The sequence below is a fragment of the Coregonus lavaretus genome, assembly GCF_964263955.1.
Source record: "Coregonus lavaretus genome assembly, chromosome: 15".
Lineage (NCBI taxonomy): Eukaryota > Metazoa > Chordata > Actinopteri > Salmoniformes > Salmonidae > Coregonus > Coregonus lavaretus.
The window spans coordinates 5580470-5599974 of NC_140002.1; the positions used below are offsets into that span (position 1 = coordinate 5580470).

A 19505-nucleotide genomic window follows, 5' to 3' on the forward strand; every position below is an offset into this window, starting at 1 on the left:
GGTAGTCACCTGGAATGCATTTCAATTAACAGCTGTGCCTTGTTAAAAGTTAATTTGTGGAATTTCTTAATGCGTTTGAGCCAATCAGTTGTGTTGTGACAAGGTAGGGGGGTATACAGAAGATAGCCCTATTTGGTAAAAGACCAAGTCCATATATTGGAAAGATCAGCTCAAATAAGCAAAGAGAAATGACAGTCCATCATTACTTTAAGACATGAAGGTCAGTCAATACGGAACATTTCAAGAACTTTGAAAGTTTCTTCAAGTGCAGTCGCAAAAACCATCAAGCGCTATGATGAAACGGGCTCTCATGAGGACCGCCAAAGGAATGGAAGACCCAGAGTTACCTCTGCTGCAGAGGATAAGTTCATTAGAGTTACCAGCCTCAGAAATTGCAGGCCAAATAAATGCTTCACAGAGTTCAAGTAACAGACACATCTCAACATCAACTGTTCAGAGGAGACTGTGTGAATCAGGCCTTCATGGTCGAATTGCTGCAAAGAAACCACTTCTAAAGGACACCAATAAGAAGAAGAGACTTGCTTGGGCCAAGAAAAACGAGCAATGGACATTAGACCAATGGAAATTTGTCCTTTGGTCTGGAGTCCAAATTGGAGATTTTTGGTTCCAACCGCCGTGGCTTTGTGATCTCTGCATGTGTATTTCCCACCGTAAAGCATGGAGGAGGAGGTGTTATGGTGTGGGGGTGCTTTGCTGGTGACACTGTCTGTGATTTATTTAGAATTCAAGGCACACTTAACCAGCATGGCTACCACAGCATTCTGCAGCGATATGCCATTGCATCTGGTTTGGGCTTAGTGGGACTATCATTTGTTTTTCAACAGGACAATGACCCAACACACCTCCAGGCTGTGTAAGGGCTATTTTACCAAGAAGGAGAGTGATGGAGTGCCTCATTAGATGACCTGGCCTCCACAATCCCCGACCTCAACCAAATAGAGATGGTTTGGGATGAGTCGGACCGCAGAGTGAAGGAAAAGCAGCCAACAAGTGCTCAGCATATGTGGGAACTCCTTCAAGACTGTTGGAAAAGCATTCCAGGTGAAGCTGGTTGTGAGAATGCCAAGAGTGTGCAAAGCTGTCATCAAGGCAAAGGGTGGTGTCACGCCCTGACATTGAGATCTCTAGTTGAGTTGGTCAGGGTGTGAAATCTAATTTATATATTTCTATGTTGGCCGGGTGTGGTTCCCAATCAGAGGCAGCTGTCGGTCGTTGTCTCTGATTGGGGATCATACTTAGGCAGCCATGTTGCCTACCTTAGTTGTGGGATCTTGTTTCTGTTTGGGTTGTTTGATGTTTAGCCTCTTGAACTTCACGTTCTGTTGGATTTTGTTATTTTGTCTGTGTTTATTAAAATAAACAACTATGTACGCATACCACGCTGCACCTTGGTCCGATCCTTTACACAACGGACGTGACAGGTGGCTATTTGAAGAATCTCAAATATTAAATATATTTTGATTTGTTTAACACTTTTTTGGTTACTACATGTTATTTCATAGTTTTGATGTCTTCACTATTATTCTACAATGTAGAAAACAGACTAAATAAAGAACACCCTTGAATGAGTAGGTGTTCTAAAACTTTTGACGGTAGTGTAAGGGGGCAATTACTTTTTCACACAGGGGAATTGGGTGTTGCATAACTTTGTTTATTAAATAAATGAAATAAGTATGTAATTGTTGTGTTATTTGTTCACTTATGCCCCCTTTATCTAATATTAAGTTTTGGTTGAAGATCTGATAACATTCAGTATCAGAAATATGCAAAAGTAGAGAAGATTAGAAAGGGGGCAAATACTTTTTCACAGCACTGTATACTACTCTATTCAGTGCATCTGAGAAATGTCAAGTTCAAACTGACAGCTTGCTTTGGAAATCAGACTTTATTCAATGCGTTGGCTATGATCAGTCCTAAGAGTACCAGATGTCCTTTTGAGTTTTCATGCTCTGATTATCTGTTTAATTGGCCAACCTCTTTGATTTCATCGCCATAAGACTCCTTTGACTAAACATCTTGTCAATAGAGAAGCATCATTCAAATGTACCTTTTAGGACTGTTTAATTGTGACCCCCTATTGAGATAAGGAAACTTAATCAGCACCGTAAGGGCAGCCATTATTGCACTGCATGTTAAATTCACAAAAACGTTTTTATTGTGGCGGAGAAAAATGTATTTAAATTTTGATACACACTGTACGTAATACAGGTAGAGACACCAAACATCAAAATGATTATTCAGAGGATGGGTTTTGAAAAACTATATTCCTCAAAAGATATGAGTACCATCTAGTCTCATTGTACCATCCTGGCATCCTACCACATCTCCATCTCCCTTTGGTCCCTGGCCATGTCAGACGTCCACAGGGGGTCTATACACTGATCTGTGACCAGGTGCAAACTCCCCACAAACTTTCCAAGCCAAAGAGGTTCATTAGGCTTATAGAAATATTCCAGTCTGTCCACACATTCACTGCAATCCACTGAATCAATAATCAAGTGACGATGTTGTTTTTATGTAATACACTTTATGTACAATTTGAGTGTGTGTGTGTGTGTGTGTGTGTGTGTGTGTGTGTGGACGTGTTTAACTATACTTGTGGGGACCAGAAGTACCCACAAGAATAGTAAACCAAGACAAATTTGACCAAGTGGGGAGATTTTGTTGGTCCCCACAAGGTCAAATGCTATTTTTAGGGGGTTTAGGGTTAAGGTTAGAATTAGTGTTAACCTCTTAAAGATCGGACCCTTTTTTTCAATTTTCGCCTAAATGACATACCCAAATCTAACTGACTGTAGCTCAGGACCTGAAGCAAGGATATGCATATTCTTGAATCCATTTGAAAGGAAACACTTTGAAGTTTGTGGAAATGTGAAATTAATGTAGGACAATATAAGACATTAGATCTGGTCAAATATAATACAAACCCAAAAACATGTTTTGTTCCATCATCTTTCAAATGCAAGAGAAAGGCCACAATATACGTAAAAATGTATGCACACATGACTGTAAGTTGCTTTGGATAAAAGCGTCTGCTAAATGGCATATTATATTTGTATTATAATATTGCAGTTTAGGCGCAATTTAGATTTTGTGTGTGTGTGCAAAGTTTCAGATTGATCCAGTGACGCATTGCAATACTGGACTATTTTGTATCAAGTCTGCCCAAATGTGCCGAATTGGTCAATTGATACATTTTCAAGTACATAACTATAGAGAACATACAAAAATGATATGGTAATACAAAATGTAAGTTTACGCACTCCCAGGAATGTCATACATGATGGATCATTAGCTTATACACTAACTTTCACACATCTAGATGGCCGGGCGGGGTGGGTATGGAGCCAGAGACAGCAGGGGTTCAAACTGTAAAACCCAGTTCACACATTTGAATATAAAAATGGATTTTATCAAACAAAACTATGCTACATTGTATCTCTGGGACAAATCAGAGCAAGATTACTGAATGTAAGTACATTCTTTACCTTCAGAGGTGAATGTATCAAACCAGTTGCCGTGATAAGTTTTTTGTTGTTGTGCACTCTCCTCAAACAATAGTTTGGTATTTTGTCACTGTAATAGCTACTGTAAATTGGACAGTGCAGTTAGATTAACAAGAATTGAAGCTTTCTGCCCATATAAGACATGTCTATGTCCTGGAAAGTTTGCTGTTACTTACAACAGTCATGCTCATCACATTAGTGCATGTTAGCTCAACCATCCCGTATACGGGACATAGATCCCGTAGAGGTTAACGTTAGAATTAGGTTGAGGGTTAGGGTTAGGAGATAGGGTTAGTTTTAGTGTTAGGGTTAGGAGCTAGGGTTAGGTTTAGGTTTAGGGTTAGGGTTAAGGTTGGGTTTATGGGTTAAGGTTAGGGTTAGGGTTAGGGTTAGGGTTAGAGTTAGGTTTAGGGTTAGGGTTAGGGTTAGGGTTAGGGTTAGAGTTAGGTTTATGGTTAGGGTTAGGGGTTAGGGAAAATAGGAATTTGAACGGGACTGAATTGTATGTCCCCACAAGGCTAGCTGCGCAAGACTGTGTGTGTTTGTATGTGTGTGTGAATACACCCCTGGTTAGAATAGAATAGTTTGCAAAGGTTGTTATTGTAATTACATATCTAGCTAATAATTAAAAATATTAAACCTATTGTGCTCCAATTCACAATCAGTTGCTCCTGAGTAGGTACATTATAATTACAAGTGTATCCTTTGAACAAGATTGTACATACATAACATTTGATTCAATAATCCCTTTGCGACAAGTGATAACATGGAAATAAACATGTTACTGAAAATAATCTGTAGTTAATGGCAAGGTGTGTTAAATAGTCCTAATCTACTAAAATCGTCATATCAAGACCATATCACCCATGGGACAACAGGGGAAATGGCGTTACTGGCCCTGTGTAGTTAGTTACATATAACAACGTCACTTTGAAAAGTGTAGTTACAACAAAATAAGTCATAAGAAAATATATCATGGGTAATTAGGCTACACATGTGGAATTCACTTCAGCAACTGTATCTGTAATCACAAAGTCCTTGTTCCAATTGTGTAAAACCTATACTGATAAACACTATGACCATGTAATTCCATAGCAGTTCCTAAGTAACTACAATGTTGTTGTAGTTAGGAAACACAGGCAAGATAGAAGCAAGTTGGTGCAGTGTTACCCAAGTATCTCTTTGTACCATTAATGTTTTCACATGGAAAGACAAATAATGTTGCTTTGAGTATACTGGGGGAGGCACTCACTGTTCTGCTCAATGTACTTCTCTCTCATACAGATGTAGGATCTTAATTTGATCACTCTTTTGTTGCTGTGAATTGTCCTGCACTGCAGGAAATGCAGATGAGCTTCCTGATTTACATAAATTCACTGAACACACGATTATATGAACAGTATTGCACTTTTCACATAGTCTAATTTTGGCCAGCTAATAACCTAAACATTGATCAAGCAACATTATAGACTAAATGTTAAAATGCTGTTGCTGCAGGGTTATTTTGCTGCAACAATACTGGTCAAATTAAGATCCTACACTTGTATACGTTTCCTTTTAACTGAAATAAAAAATGAAATCAGACATGAGCGGAGACAAAAAAAACATTGACTTTAGTGAGGAGATTGCATTACTTGTCAACACTCAAGTAAAAAAAGAACTCAAACATTATGCAACTTTGGTATTTTCAAGAGTTTATCATTTTGAAATTAGTAATTGTGTCACGGTTCAGACAGACGACCAGAGGACCACAATTGCGTCACACCAGAAAGTTTATTAAACTTAAGGGAAAAGGGAAGTAGGGAGTGAATGAAGGCTCCAGGGGTAACAGGGATCCCGTCCAATGTGCTGGGTCTGTGCCCCCCCCAGTGGCAGCGATGCGTCCTATGAAGCCGGTGGTGGGTGGTCCAGAAGTCCTGGGGGGGGGAGACACAGACACAACAGGGCGGAATGAAACAAGGCAGCAGTACAGTTCAAGGGAAATCCAAAATACGTAGTAGCAAGGCAGAAGGCTGGTCAGAGTTACCGGGATTGAAGAGTAGTCAGGAGTCGAAATGGCAGAAGCAGGTCTGGATCTCCTGAGGCAGAAGAGTATCCAAAAAACAGGCAGGTCCGGGGTCACAAAACCAGGGTGAGCCAGAAGCGCGAGCAAACAGGTTCCGGGTGTGAGCTTTGCAGACGATCTGACACCGGAGAGCTGAAAGACAGGGCCTTAAATACTGGGAGAGGTAGTGGGTAATGCAGCGCAGCTGGCAGAGTAATTAGAGCAGAGCAGAGCAGGGACAGGTGGAGCTAGTTAGGCTGAGTAGAGAGAGTGGTGAGCAGAGTGGAAGAAAATTAAGGTGGTAACCCGGTGGAGTGAGAGGCCCATGACAGAACCCCCCCCCCAAGGGACGGCCCCAGAAGTCCCAAGAGCAACACCACGCCGGGCGGGAGGAGGGGAGCCGGAGGAGGGCTAGAACTCCTCAGAACGGTCCGAGTGAACGTCCTCATCCTCGGAGGAAGCCGGAGGGCCGTGGTCGGGAGATGGGACAGGTCCCGAGACAGGATCAGGCACAGGACAGGAAGCCGAGCGGGCAGGACGGTTAGGGACCCCTCTGGGGCGGCCCCTACGGATTGCAGGTTGATCAGGATGCCGTTGGTGGAAAGCGGTGATGAGAGTCCTATCCACAATCCGACTAGCTGGCACCCAGGTCCTTTCCTCAGGTCCATAGCCCTCCCAGTCAATGAGGTACTGGAGACCCCTACCCCTCCGTCTGGACCGAAGCAGGCGGCGGACGGTGTAAACCAGACCACCATCGACGAGCCGTGGAGGAGGAGGACCAGGCGCAGCAGGGACCAGCGGACTCTCATGGATGGGCTTAATCTTAGACACATGGAAAGTGGGGTGCACCCTCAGGGAATTAGGCAGTTGGAGCCGGACAGCAGTTGGGCTAATCACTCTTATGATAGGGAATGGGCCAATGAACCGAGGTGCCAGCTTCTGCGACTCCACCCTGAGTGGCAGGTTCTTCGATGACAACCACACCCTTTGACCAACATGGTAGGTGGGAGCAGGAATTCTCCGACGGTTGGCCCCGGTAGTGTAGCTGGCAACGGATCTGAGGAGTGTGGCTCGGGCTTGTGACCAGGTGCGGCGACATCGACGGGCAAAAGCAAGTGCAGATGGGCAAGTAACCTCCTCTTCCTGGCTGGCAAATAGAGGAGGCTGGTATCCATAAACACATTGGAAAGGGGACATACCGATGGCAGAGCAGGTCAGAGAATTGTGTGCGTACTCCACCCATGTCAATTGCTGCGACCAGGAGTGGGGGTTGCGTGAAGTCATGCATCGCAGTGCCTTCTCGAGCTCCTGATTAGCCCGCTCTGACTGCCCATTGGATTGGGGATGGAATCCGGAAGTCAGACTGACTGTGGCTCCCAGCAGGTGACAGAACTCCTTCCAAAAAGCGGAGGAGAATTGTGGACCACGGTCAGAAACTACATCCTTTGGCAGTCCGTGGATCCGGAAGACGTGTTCCAGGACCACCTGGGCGGTCTCCTTGGCGGTTGGGAGCTTGGGGAGGGGAATGAAGTGTGCCATCTTGCTGAAACGGTCAACGATGGTGAGAATGACGGTCATGCCACTTGAAGGGGGCAGCCCCGTGACAAAGTCAAGGGCGATGTGAGACCAGGGACGTCTGGGCACAGGCAGGGGCTGCAGCAATCCGGCTGGGGGCTGGCAGGACGACTTGTGTTGGTTGCAGATGGGGCAGGCTTGGACGAATTCCCGTACATCCTTCCTCAGAGAGGGCCACCAGAACCTCTGGGCGAGCAGGTTGTAAGTGCGGGTGGAGCCAGGGTGACAAGCTAGGCGGGAGTCATGTCCCCACTGAACGACCTGGGACCTCAGGTCTTCGGGGACAAAAAGGCGGTCAGCTGGGCAAGTGCTGGGACCTGGCTGGTTACGGAGAGCCTCCAGCACCTGTTCCTCAACAGCCCAGGTCAGAGCTGCAACGATGCAGGGACTTGGCAGAATCGACACCGGGTCCTTGGAGGGGGTGTCATCCTTCTGGAATTGACGGGAGAGGGCGTCTGGCTTGGTGTTGCGTGATCCAGGCCGGTATGACAGAGTGAAATTAAACCTGGTGAAGAACAGGGCCCAGCGGGACTGCCTGGAGTTCAACCGTTTGGCCGTGCGGATGTACTCCAAGTTCTTATGATCGGTCCAAACGAGAAATGGAATGGTGGACCCCTCCAGCCAGTGACGCCACTCCTCCAAGGCAAGCTTCACAGCCAGCAGCTCACGGTTCCCTATGTCGTAATTGCACTCAGAGGGGGACAACCGACGTGAGAAAAAGGCACAGGGATGGAGCTTCCTATCCTCCGCAGCCCACTGAGAAATCACAGCACCAACTCCCACATCCGAGGCGTCCACCTCCACAATGAATTGCCGGTCCACATCAGGCATCTGGAGGATGGGAGCGGAGGTGAACCTCACCTTGAGGGTACTGAAGGCTTTGTCGGCTGCTGGGGTCCAGGTGAAGGGTTGCTTGGTGCTGGTTAGAGCAGTGAGAGGGGCAGCAACGGTACTGTAGTTCCGGATAAACTTCCTATAGAAGTTAGCAAACCCCAGAAACTGTTGCAGCTTCTTTCTGTTCTCCGGAACTGGCCATGAAGTGACTGCTGATACTTTGGCAGGATCCATTTGGATACTTCCCTCTGCCACTATGTACCCCAGGAAGGCCACTGTCTTGACGTGAAACTCACATTTCTCTGCCTTGGCGTAGAGGGAATTCTCCAGAAGACGATGAAGGACTTGCTGGACATGGCGGGTGTGTTCAGACAGGTTTCTGGAGTAGATTAAGATGTCATCCAGGTAAACGAAGACAAACTTGTTTAACATGTCCCGCAGTACATCATTCACTAGAGCCTGGAACACAGCAGGAGCATTGGTGAGGCCAAAAGGCATAACCAGATACTCGTAGTGGCCTGTTGGTGTATTGAATGCGGTTTTCCATTCATCTCCCTCCCGGATCCGCACTAGGTGGTAAGCGTTTCTGAGATCCAACTTGGTAAAAACAGTGGCTCCCTGGAGCAACTCAAAAGCAGAGGTGAGCAGAGGCAGAGGGTAACGGTTTTTCACTGTGATGTCGTTGAGTCCCCTGTAGTCGATGCAGGGGCGAAGAGATCCGTCCTTCTTCCCCACAAAGAAGAAGCCAGCACCAGCAGGAGATGAAGATGACCGGATTAATCCTGCGGACAGAGAGCCATTGATGTAGTCCTCCATGGACTTTCTTTCAGGAGCAGACAACGAATAAAGACGACCCTTTGGAGGAGCTGTTCCAGGGAGGAGGTCGATGGCACAGTCGTACGGTCGGTGAGGGGGCAGAGATGTGGCTCTTGCTTTGTTAAACACCTCTCTGAGACCATGGTAGCATTCTGGGACATTGGAGAGGTCAGGAGCGGAGTTAGTAGGTACTGGCCGAGGGGGTAGTGCGGCAGCAAGCAGGCAGGTTCGGTGGCAGTCCTCTCCCCACTCCCTGATCACCCCGGTCACCCAGTCGAGCTGAGGGTTGTGCCGGCGGAGCCATGGGTAACCCAGGATGAGGGGTTGGCCTGGAGAGGGGAGCAGGTGAAACTGGATAGTTTCTTGATGGTTTCCGGACAGACCCATCGAGACCGGGGCCGTGACATGAGTGACCGATCCGAGTAAGTGTCCGTCCAGTGCCCGGGCAGGAATAGGAGGTGTCAAACGGAGGTTCTCCAGTCCCAGTTGGCGTGCCAGCTTGATGTCCATTATGTTGGCTTCGGCGCCAGAATCCACCAGAGCAGCCAGGGTGTGAGTTGAGTCAGAGAGGCGGAGGTGAACTTGCAGCAGGGGTTTGCGGTCGGAGGACTGGATGGTCATTGAACTCAACCGGACTCCCCCTATGCCCGGTGAGCTTCGGCCCTTTAAAGGGCAGGTTACCACACGATGTCCATCACCTCCACAATAGAGGCAGAGGTTTGAGGTGAAGCGGCGCTGGCGCTCTGCAGGAGTGAGAGAGGCTCGCCCAATCTCCATAGGCTCAGACTGATCAAGCTGACCTGGGTGAGTGGCAGTAGATGACAGGAGCCCAGTCGGATCTCTCCGAATGCCGGTAGTAGGTGGACCTTGGCGCCCCCTCTCATGACGACGGGTCTGTATCCTTCTGTCGATCCTGACAGTCAGTGCGATGGCTTCATCAAGAGTGGAAGGCAGTTCATGGGAGACCAACTCGTCCTTGATATAGTCAGCCAAACTATGGAAGAACGCGTCCACCAACGATGGTGTGTTCCAAGAACTTCGTCTAGCCAGGGTTCGGAAGTCGATGGAATGGTCTGCGACTGTACGTCTGCCTTGTCGAATACTGAACAGTTCACGAGACGCCTCTGCGGTGGGTGAATCCAGGTCAAACACCTTCAGCATCTCCTCAGCAAACAGGTCGAAGGTTGCACATGCGGGGGTTTGACGTTCGAACTCTGCTGTTCCCCAGAGTCGAGCTCGGCCCGTCAGGTGAGTGATGGCATACCCAACTTTAGCCCCCTCCGTGGCGAAGGTCCTTGGCTGCAAGGAGAACTGAAGTCGGCAGCTAGTCAGGAATGGCCGGACCTGGGTTGAATCGCCGTTGAACCGCTCGGGGTTTCCAATCTTGGGTTCCGGAGCAGCGGCTGCAATGACCGGGGCAGGTAACTCGGGGGCAGGGCTGGTGGGCAGACTGGCTGGGGTAAGGTTGGTGAGGAGTTGAATGATCATGGCGAGTTGTTGTTGCTGTTGCTGGAACTGCTGCTCATGCTCATCGGTTTCCATGTCGGGGAAAGTGTGCGCTGAGTCCATAATGGTCAGATCGTACTGTCACGGTTCAGACAGACGACCAGAGGACCACAATTGCGTCACACCAGAAAGTTTATTAAACTTAAGGGAAAAGGGAAGTAGGGAGTGAATGAAGGCTCCAGGGGTAACAGGGATCCCGTCCAATGTGCTGGGTCTGTGCCCCCCCCAGTGGCAGCGATGCGTCCTATGAAGCCGGTGGTGGGTGGTCCAGAAGTCCTGGGGGGGGGAGACACAGACACAACAGGGCGGAATGAAACAAGGCAGCAGTACAGTTCAAGGGAAATCCAAAATACGTAGTAGCAAGGCAGAAGGCTGGTCAGAGTTACCGGGATTGAAGAGTAGTCAGGAGTCGAAATGGCAGAAGCAGGTCTGGATCTCCTGAGGCAGAAGAGTATCCAAAAAACAGGCAGGTCCGGGGTCACAAAACCAGGGTGAGCCAGAAGCGCGAGCAAACAGGTTCCGGGTGTGAGCTTTGCAGACGATCTGACACCGGAGAGCTGAAAGACAGGGCCTTAAATACTGGGAGAGGTAGTGGGTAATGCAGCGCAGCTGGCAGAGTAATTAGAGCAGAGCAGAGCAGGGACAGGTGGAGCTAGTTAGGCTGAGTAGAGAGAGTGGTGAGCAGAGTGGAAGAAAATTAAGGTGGTAACCCGGTGGAGTGAGAGGCCCATGACAAATTGTCTCATAGTATTTGAGGAATGTGCCTGTGAGTGTCTATGTGTGCCTGTAAGTTAGTTACGAATTTGAGTTACGATCTTTCCAGTTTCTTAGTTGTAACCAGCAAACATACCACATCCCTGAGTGAGTGGGTACCATAGTGTAAGGACTGCTAATGCTTACTTTCCCCCTCTTCTTCCTTGCTTGTGGTGACAGTGCAACACAAAGTCATGGCAGATGATGTTCTGTGTTGTACTATCTGTGTACACCGGCTCCGTGCACACACAGGCCAGACAGGCCTATCTATCAATACCCTGGATGCCAGCAAACAAACCCTGTTTACAAAAACACAGCCACAAACGCCCTGTTCCAATACATGGTGTGATGTAGTTTGACTGGACATGAGGGAGAAAATATGACTCGTGTTTGATTATAATGACTCAGAAAGCCATCAGTCATTATCAGACCTGGGTTCAAATACATGTATTTGAGTGTCTGATATTTAAAATACTTTTTGGGGGGTGTATTTTTTTATTTTCAAATACACAGCCCAAAAAACTACTTTTATTTGAGTATTTGAATGGTTATTTGTAAAAAAAACATATATATATAATAATAATAGTCTGACAAATTGTATTTCAAATACTCAAATACACTGACTCAAATACACTCCCATGAATGTAACCCAGGTATCATAAAATAGTATTTGAAATAAGTATTTGAAAATACTGTCAAATACTTTCTACGTGTATTTCCAAATACGTTCAAATATATCAGCTACTTATCTTTTCAAATAAAATATATCTGAATACTTACTATGAATGTATGTGAAAGTATTTGAGATATTTGAAGCAGTATTTGAACCCAGGTTTGGTGATTATTATTTTGTTGCCCTTCACTCTCAGTGCTGAGTGAAATACATTAAAATCCACTCTGGAAGCAACACAATCAAGTGCTGAATACTTGAGGTCCGTTCTTTAGAGGTGTACAGCAAATGAATGGTAATCAAATGAGTGAAGACATAGTGCCAGAAGGGGTGTGTGTGTGTGTGTGTGTGTGTGTGTGTGTGTGTGTGTGTGTGTGTGTGTGTGTGTGTGTGTGTGTGTGTGTGTGTGTGTGTGTGTGTGTGTGTGTGTGTGTGTGTGTGTGTGTGTGTGTGTGTGTGTGCGTGAGTGCGTGTGTGTGTGTGCGTGCGTGCGTGTGTGCGTGTGTGTGTGTGAATGAATGAAGTAGGGAACATTTAAAAGCCCCTAACATTGCTGTTGTTTTTTTTTATTGGGCGTGGTGTGTTTTTATGTATCTGCTGTAAGCCAAGATGCCAAATACAAATGTCAATTTTTTGCAAATAGACAAAACTTTTGACCTTGACCTTGTTATTTATTTATGTTTGGCCACTAAGGCCTATGGTTTTAATGACAACTGTTATACTGGATATTTTGTCCAACTGAGAACAGGGTTTCCCTCTACATGGCCTAATTACAATGATGTCATCATTCTCAGAAAAGCCAGGTTATGCTACCTTGCAAAGACATGTCTCACTTATAGCAATCAAATCAAATTGTATTTGTCACATGCACCGAATACAACAGGTGTAGACCTTACCGTGAAATGCTTACTTATAAGCCCTTAACCAACAATGCAGTTTAAAAAAAATAGAGTTAAGAAAATATTTACTAAATATACTAAAGTATATATACTAAACACAATAAAATAATACAAAATTAGGCTATATACAGGGGGTACCGGTACCAGGTCAATGTGCAGGGGTAGAGGTTAGTCGAGGTAATTTGTACATGTAGGTAGGGGTAAAGTGACTATGCATAGATAATAAACAGTGAGTGGGCGGTACCGGAGTACCTAGACTTGGTACTCCCGTACCGCTTGCCGTGTGGTAGCAGAGATAACAGTCTATGACTAGGGTGGCTGGAGTCTTTGACAATTTTGAGGGCCTTCCTCTGACACTGCCTGGTATAGAGGTCCTGGATGGCAGGAAGCTTGGCCCCAGTGATGTACTGGGCCGTACGCACTACCATTTGTAGTGCCTTGCGGTCGGAGACCGAGCAGTTGCCAGTCTATTACTTGGGTGACTGGAGTCTTTGGAGTCAATCAGGCTACAAGTAAACCTATACTAAATATAAAGTAGCCTATATACCGTAAGAGTGGACTTCAACATGTATATATACCGCAAGAAGGGACTTCAACATGTATATATTCCGCAAGAGGGGACTTCAACATGTGCCATAATGTCTACTAATATAATGTATAGCCTACTTGCTAGTGTTCATGTATTATCTCAGCCTCGAGGCGCTATATTGACGTGAGAAACAGCTCGTGGTAATGTAGTCGCTCTCATTTTGAGCACGCCTGCGCACGTTTACATCAAAAGCACAAACGCGTAGGAGCGGTGCGGTTGGTGAAATTGATTGGGTAGTCGACTCATGTCATAATAACTTTGAGGAGCATCTCTCATCGAAAGAAAGAGAGAGCGAGAGAGAGCGAGAGAGAGAGCGAGCGAGAGAGAGAGAGAGAGAGAGAGAGAGAGAGAGAGAGAGAGAGAGAGAGAGAGAGAGAGAGAGAGAACACCAGCACAGTGCATGGGTAGCCTAAGAGCCAATTTATGTTTGATCCGAAAATGTGGTTGGAGGCGCGGTATGGATGGTATGACGCAATCGCGGAGCCTCCGGAGGCACGCCAAATTGCGCTCCGCATCTCCGTGCGCCTCTCAACTTTTCCCTGTAGCCTATAGCTCCGCATTGAAATGATTGGTTAATGGTAGGTGAGGGCGGGAGGTCCTGTATAAACACAAACTCCCTTGACAACTTCCTTCACAACAGCTCTGCGCTGCTCGGTGAAGCGCAAGAAGTATGAATGCCCTGACTTCTGCAGAGGCCATATCACCATAAATGCTGCACGGCCAATGCAGACGTCAGATTGACCATGCAGCGCCCTTAACTCTAATTTCAGCACCATGGACAGTTCCAAACTGGAGTTGATCATTTCTCGAATGACCAAGAGGTTTAAAGAATGCCATTATAGGTTTATATAGCCTATACATGTAGTGTTGGAAGGATTTCAATCCAGGCCTACCTGTTGTGATTATCGATCAATACTATAAGAAATGATACATTTAGCTCCTGCTATTTTGAACAAACCAATAACAAATAATCCAGTGATGACCTAGCAATATTTATACTAATCATTGTGCACCTTGAAACGCCCTCGCGCGCGCTCACGCTTTCTCAGAGCTGTAGCTACACACAGCTCCCCCCACCTCGTCCTAATTTCTCCTAGTCCTCTTTCTCACGATAAACTTCCCGTATTCCCACTTCGTTCAGCATGTTGTAGTTTTAAAACATCCTCTCTATTGGAATAATCATGTGTATAAACGGAATATAAGAAAGTAAAGAAAGTAAAGGTTAATCTATATTACGTTTATTTCACAGTTTTAGAAAATCTTGAATGGCGAGGGAGAAGCATCCGTTTGGCTCACTTACTTTCTGGCTTCACTTTCCCCTTTAAAAAATGTTATCTGGCAGGGAAATTGCTCTGCCACGAGCATCAGCAGCCGCTGCTCCTTGATGTTGTGGTAGAGTATGCGCATGCGCTACACATTGGAATTACTGCACTGGTCAGAATAAGTTGGATCACGTCTGTCTTCACTGAAATCCAAAATCATATCAAAACTATGGCCGTGTTGAGAATAAGAAAAATGAGCTACTTTGGGGTTTGGACCTTTCTCGTAATAGTGGCTGTGGTCTGTGCGCAAAGGTAAGTGGTCAGCTTAGATACTCTTCTCTTTGAATGAATGTGTTATGGTTTATACACTGTAGAAACACTTCAATAATGCCTTCAGAAGCCTGCACATCTAAGAATGTATTCCTTATCCTTCCCTAGTGTCAATGACCCTAGCAATATGTCAATCGTAAAAGAAACGGTGGATAGACTGTTGAAAGGATATGACATTCGCTTGAGGCCAGATTTCGGAGGTAATTTAATTAATTTAATACAAACTCTAATTTACTTTGCTATTGTCAGCCCTATAACACTCAGTTGTTGCTCTAATTGGGTGGATCGTCCAAATCCCTCGTTTTGTTTTTTAAAGTTAAACGCACATAGCCCACCCTTCAGTTTGTCCAGGTAGCCTATAGATAAATCGTGCCACCTCGTTCCACGTGTGCAAACCACTTTATAACACAATACTAGAAGGGTATTTCAAATTGTAGGCTCAATCAATGATACACCTTTTGACTGTAGTGGAACGAGATAATCAATTCCCCAACCCATTGTTATGTTGGCCATTGGTGTCTACTTTACAAACGGTGTAAAACCATTTACATTTAGCTGGGCGCTCATACAAGCTGTCGACATACGTATATAATTTCAATTTATTCCGAAGCATTTAGACGAAATGAACACCATGCACTGTGTTTTGCGAATAAACATCAGAGACACCGTCGCACCTGCTTTTCGAAATCCCATATTGTATCGTGTTATCTGGCTGACAATAAGTTAATGAATGATTGCTCTTGTGCTGCTTGTAGGCAGTTGCAATTCAAAGGTTTACATTTGTGGTTTATGATATATATTAATGTTATAAACCAAAAATCATGAAATGGTTAACATTACGGTCCGTTTTGTTGGTTTGTTCTAGGTCCCCCTGTGGGAGTGGGGATGAACATAGACATAGCCAGTATAGACATGGTATCTGAAGTCAATATGGTAAGTACTCGATTATCACCCTCCTAATGGTTTGTGGGCATTGCCCTGATATTCCATGCATTGTCTCTCCTAAAGGAGCCCCCAGTGCACTGCAAGGAATAGGCTACCAGTCAAACCAATGCTAAAACATTTAGTCTTCTCACAGCTGTGACAATCGACCTTTTTTAAATTCACACGGATAGGCCTAGCCATTATGTGTATGTTGTTGCTAATCCACCCATAACGGAGTTTCACCACTGTGAATGTTTCCTAAAACACGTTTCAGGTTGTAAACTACATTTAAATGTATGGCAGTTGATTATGGAATTTCGTGCTGTAACAGATGAACACAAGGGGCTGGTAGACAACATGTCGCATACTTGTGGTTTGAGTCTTTGTAATGTGTTTACATGTAGTGGTAGCCTGGAAATACTAACGTTTTAAGGAATTTATTAAGTGGGATACTGGTGGAGACAAAGTTTTGCTTCATGCAAGAGCATCCCCTAGTGCTATTAGTCAGAACTGCACCTAATTCTAATGAGACATGATTTCCGGGCTTTGCCAGAGAGAAGGTCCCTCCACCAAACCTTTGGGTATGGTTTGGGTATGTTTTGGACAAAATCCATGGTTATGCTTCCAGTCATCATATCAATCTCTCTGCTAATCTGTGCTGTTAGTGCGTTTTTGGTTGTTTTATCATTTGTTAGTTTTGAGTGTCGTTAGAAAAGGTTTGCCTCCATTGTAGAATGTGGATAAGGCACCGTTATACGACACTGAAATTGAGATGATTATTATCTCTGTGCATATAAATAATATTATGAATACATGCATTTAGATTACTATTGAGTAAGATTGCAATGACTGTATTTGTGATGAAAAGCAGGCACATACAAACCACTGGGCACAGACGTCAATTCAATGTTGATTCAACCAGTGTGTGCCCAGTGGGAAAAGCCTTTGCTCAGGTACATTTCTTCTCTACTGGTTGCTGAAATGATGTTTTCCAGTTGAAATGGGTCTCATCGTAGTATGAAGTTAAGAGCACACAGCTGGCTGTTTTTTGGCACATACCCAAAGGTCTTAGTTTAAACTGTTGTCATTGTAGTCGTCCCCCAGACAAAATGCAATTCCAGTTAGGTTTATTGTATAAAATGAGATATATGATTAACAAGATGTATGATTGCTCACAGTCTTTAATGGTGGAAGTTGCCCTTGTTGTCCATATATCATAGATCACTGGTCTAGTGCCTTCCACGTTTTGATTTGTCTGGCTCTGACTCCTGCATGCATTCATCTGGATTAAACACTGATTTTCACTGTGTAACCAAAGTGAGTGGCCAGTGCACCATGAACTGAAGGTTTTGTCATGGTAGGCATCTCCCTGTGGCAATGTGGACTCTCGTCATTCCTGGCATTTCATGCGAAACGCTCCCTTTGTGTGACGACCCCTGTGTGATGACAAAAAGTTGGCCTTGGTTATGCATCTTCATGTTTAATCTCCTAATAAACGGCCTAATCCATGGCTCCTGGTTGGCTGAACACCTGAATGAAGCACCTGGGTTATTGTTTTAGATAATGATTTTACCTTTAATGCTTTCAACAAATATGCTCAGCGACTATTACCACGCTGTGCTAATCCACAAAGCCGGGCTGGAAGTCAACATAGGAAAGGGATTGTGCTCTTCCAGGCCCTCTGCGGTTGGCCCATCTCCAGGTTGGGACTTTCACACTGCACCTAAAGGAACAGGATTAGTGATAGAGCTCACTACACATTCTCCATAGCTGTACCACTCCCAGCCAGTCAGCCAGCTAGCCGGCCAGTCAGCCAGGAGAAACAGGCAGCAATACATGCAGGACCAAATCATACGTAATCTCCTGCAGGGCCTCGTAGAGTCCATTCCATCAATGGGCTAAAAAAGGAACAGTCAACAGATACAGCCTGTTTCTTTTACCAATATCTCTTCAAGAGCTTTTGCCCTAAAGCCCATCTAGCCCAGAACGCAAGGTGTTTCCCCCCTCCAGCCCATCAAGGCCAGAACGCAAGGTGTTTCCACACTCCTGGAGCAAAGGTCCATATCTGACTCTCTGGTGCCCCCTCTTCCATCTCAGCTCCAATGAGCTTTCATCTCCTCTTCTGTTGGGATTCGGATGCGCCACGGTTACTGAGTCACGTACAGTGAGCTCCAAAAGTATTAGGACAGTGACACATGTTCGGTTGTTTTGGCTCTGTACTCCAGCACTTTGGATATGAAATGATACAATGACTATGAGGTTAAAGTGCAGACTGTCAGCTTTAATTTGAGAGTATTCTTTCATCCATATCGGGTGAACCGTTTAGAAATTACAGCACTTTTTGTACCTAGTCCCACCATTTTAGGGGACCAAAAGTAATGGAACAAATTCACTTGTGTATTAAAGTAGTCAAAAGTTAAGTATTGGTCCCATATTCCTATCACTCAATGATTACATCACGTTTGTGACTAGGATATGTTTCTAAACACTTCTACATTAATGTGGACGCTACCATGATTACGGATAGTCTTGAATGAATCATGAATAATGATGAGTGAGAAAGTTACAGAGGACAGTACATTCGGAAGTATTCAGACCCTTGACTTTTTCCACATTTTGGTACGTTACAGCCTTATTCTAAATGGATGAAATAAAACATGTTCCTCATCAATCTACACACAATACCGCATAATGACAAAACAAAAACAGGTTTTTAGAAATGTTGGCAAATGTATTAAAAATAATAAAACAGAAATACCTTATGTACATAAGTATTCAGACCCCTTGCTATGAGACTCGAAATTGAGCTCAGGTGCATCCTGTTTGCATTGATCATCCTTGAGATGTTTCTACAACTTGATTGGAGTCCACCTGGGGTAAATTCAATTGATTGGACATGTTTTGGAAAGGCACACACCTGTCTATATAAGGTCCCACAGTTGACAGTGCATGTCAGAGCAAAAACCAAGCCATGAGGTCGAAGGAATTATCCATAGAGCTCCGAGACAGGATTGTGTCGAGGCACAGATCTAGGCAAGGGTACCAAAACATTTATGCAGCGTTGAAGGTCCCCAAGAGCACAGTGGCCTCCATCATTCTTAAATGGAAGAAGTTTGTAACCACAAAGACTCTTCCTAGAGCTGGCCGCCTGGCCAAACTGAGCAAACAGGGGAGAAGGGCCTTGGTTAGGGAGGTGACCAATAACCCAATGGTCGCTCTGATAGAGCTCCAGTGTTCCTCTGTGGAGATGGGAGCACCTTCCAGAAGGACAACCATCTCTGCAGCACTCCACCAATCACGCCTTTATGGTAGAGTGGCCAGAATGAAGCCACTACTCAGTAAAAGGCACATGACAGCTCACTTGGAGTTTGCCAAAAGGCACCTAAAGGACTCTCAGACAATGAGAAACAAGATTCTCTGGTCTGATGAAACCAAGATTGAACTCTTTGGCCTGAATGCCAAGTGTCACGTGTGGAGGAAACCTGGCACCATCCCTACGGTGAAGCATGGTGGTGGCAGCATCATGCTGTGGGAATGTTTTTCAGTGGCAGGGACTGGGAGACTAGTCAGGATCGAGGGAAAGATGAATGGAGCAAAGTACAGAGAGATCCTTGATGAAAACCTGCTCCAGAGCGCTCAGGACCTCAGACTGGGGCAAAGGTTAACCTTCCAACAGGACAACGACCCTAAGCACACAGCCAAAACAACTAAAGAGTGGCTTCGGGACAAGTCTCTGAATGTCCTTGAGTGGCCCAGGCAGAGCCCGGACTTGAACC

The 19505-nt window shown here is 45.4% G+C and overlaps 1 pseudogene across 1 annotated transcript in view; it reads left to right on the top strand.

Moving 5' to 3' along the window:
• The first annotated feature begins 14764 nt into the window (after positions 1 to 14764).
• LOC311141987 (gamma-aminobutyric acid receptor subunit beta-2-like) overlaps positions 14765 to 19505 on the top strand; it is a 74161-nt pseudogene continuing 69420 nt past the window's right edge. The window contains exons 1-3 of the transcript in view: positions 14765 to 14787; positions 14914 to 15005; positions 15671 to 15738. The product of the transcript in view is annotated as a gamma-aminobutyric acid receptor subunit beta-2-like (transcript). The remainder of the gene's footprint in view (positions 14788 to 14913; positions 15006 to 15670; positions 15739 to 19505) is intronic.